The sequence below is a fragment of the Piliocolobus tephrosceles genome, chromosome 15, assembly GCF_002776525.5.
Source record: "Piliocolobus tephrosceles isolate RC106 chromosome 15, ASM277652v3, whole genome shotgun sequence".
Lineage (NCBI taxonomy): Eukaryota > Metazoa > Chordata > Mammalia > Primates > Cercopithecidae > Piliocolobus > Piliocolobus tephrosceles.
The window spans coordinates 57,261,536-57,263,843 of record NC_045448.1 but is presented as its reverse complement, the minus strand read 5'-3'; the positions used below and the strand labels follow the sequence as shown (position 1 = coordinate 57,263,843).

General features: G+C 48.1%; 1 non-coding gene and 1 pseudogene across 2 annotated transcripts; both read left to right on the top strand.

Moving 5' to 3' along the window:
* The first annotated feature begins 669 nt into the window (after positions 1–669).
* Positions 670–1,783, top strand: LOC111553484 (annotated as a pseudogene). The gene is made up of 2 exons (XR_002734958.3): positions 670–1,347; positions 1,574–1,783. The product of XR_002734958.3 is annotated as a 40S ribosomal protein S2-like (transcript).
* On the top strand, positions 1,378–1,510 carry LOC111553498. The gene has a single exon (XR_002734967.1). It is a non-coding gene; the product is annotated as a small nucleolar RNA SNORA64/SNORA10 family (small nucleolar RNA).
* Positions 1,784–2,308: the final 525 nt, after the last annotated feature.

The following is a 2,308-nucleotide window of genomic DNA, read 5'->3' as shown; positions in this document are numbered from 1 at the left end:
AACTATGATCATATTATTGCACTCCAGCCTGGGCAACAAGTGAGATTCCATCCCTAAAACACATTGAAACAATTTTAATTTAATTTAATTTTAAAATGATCACAGTCCTATGATCTCTGCTTTGTGCTGTTGACATCCTTATGAATTTCCTTCCCTTGAATGTGGGCAGTACCTGTGCTTTGCTTCTAACCAACAGAATGTGGTAAAGGTGATAGTCTTTACTCATGATTATGTTACATTGTATAGTATTTACTCTTACCAGCAAACTTTCTCTATTCTCTTTCGGTCCCCTTGCTGGCTTTGAAAAAGCAAACTGCCATGAAATGTAAAATCACAGGGAACCGAATGTTGCCAACAACTATGTGAGAGGGCAGTGGACCTTCCCCTGGGTGAGCCTCCAGATGAGAACCCAGCCACGGACAACACCCGCATTACAGCTTGTCATACCCTAAGCAGAGGACCCAGTTAAACTGCACCCAGACTTCTGACCTACAAAAACTCTAAATTTTCTTGTTTCAAGACACTAAGTTTGTGGTAATTTGTTGTTTATACAATACAATTTCATAATCAAAAAGTAGATTTAAAATATAAACGCCCCCTTCTTTTCTGAGAAAACACCAAATGGCGGATGACACCAGTGCAGCGGGGGGGGGGGGGGGGGGGGGGGGGGGCGGAGGCCCTGGTGGCCCTGGGATGGGGAACCCCGGTGGCTTCCACGGAGGTTTCCGCAGTGGCATCACGGGCCGGGGTTATGGCCATGGACGGGGCCGGGCAGAGGCCACGGAGCTCGAGGAGGCAAGGCCGAGGATAAGGAGTGGATGCCCGTCACCAAGCTGGGCCGCTTGGTCAAGGACATGAAGATCAAGTCCCTGGAGGAGATCTACCTCTTCTCCCTGCCCATTAAGGAATCTGAGATCATTGACTTTTTCTTGGGGGCCTCTCTCAAAGACGAGGTTTCAAAGATTATGCCGGTGCAGAAGCAGACCCGTGCTGGCCAGAGCACCAGGTTCAAGGTGTTTGTTGCTATCGGGGACTGCAATGGCCACGTCGGCCTGGGTGTTAAGTGCTCCTAGGAGGTGGCCACCACCATCCATGGGGCCATCATCCTGGCCAAACTCTCCATGGTCCCAGTGCGCAGAGGCTACTGGGGGAACAAGATCGGCAAGCCCCACACCGTCCCTTGCAAGGTGACAGGCAGCTGCGGCTCTGTGCTAGTGCACCTCCTCCCTGCACCCAGGGACACTGGCATCGTCTCAGCGCCTGTGCCCAGGAAGCTGCTCATGATGGCTGGTATCGATGACTGCTACACCTCAGCCCGGGGCTGCAATGCCACCCTGGGCAACTTCGGTAGGTGGTCCAGGCATGGGACATAGCCATGGTCTCTCAGTTCCGCTTAACGACACGGGTCCGGTGTGTGCTTGGCGTGTTTTCAGGGAGGCAGACAAAGGCTCTCCTAATGCACGACAGAGCCGCCCAGAATGGCCTCTCTGTTCCTAGGAGTGCAACAATTTTGGGGTTGGGAGACTTGCCTCAAGCACACCACTGACCCTCCTGGGGTTCTTTTGTTGTGCAGCCAAGGCCACCTTTGATGCCATCTCTAAGACCTACAGCTACCTGACCCCTGACCTCTGGAAGGAGACTGTATTTACCAAGTCTCCCTATCAGGAATTCACTGACCACCTTGTCAAGACCCACACCAGGGTCTCCGTGCAGCGGACCCAGGCTCCAGCTGTGGCTACAACATAGGGTTTTTATACAAGAAAAATAAAGTGAATTAAGCCTGTTACTGTCTAGAACACACACACACACACACACACACACACACATATATATATATAATGCCCCATCAGAAAAAGTATGTTAGTCTAAATTGCTTTCATGAGAGCCTTTCCTTTAATAGATATGATAGTGAAATGGAGACTGGAAATGATATAGAAAGTACTGTGGAAATAGGAGAAACTTGCATTAATTACTCAAGAAGAAGAGTAATCATTTAAAAATTTAACAAACAGATGAAACTACTGTATTGTTAGAATCAAACATCCAAATCATTAATCAACCCGGGATCTCTGCCAGAATTGCCATCTCTTTGTAATATTGCAAAGTCACTGTTTCTCCAGCTGCTCTTACAGATCTAGAGTTCTCTTGGATGGTTCATTTGAACACCAAATTCTGGTCACTTTATCTCTATGGGCTTGTAACTCCTGACCTCTCCTTTTCATATGGTTTCCACTCACTGAGTCCTCATCACTCCTGATCTATTTAATAGCATATCAACTAGTCTTCAAGCCTCATTTATTGAACAAAA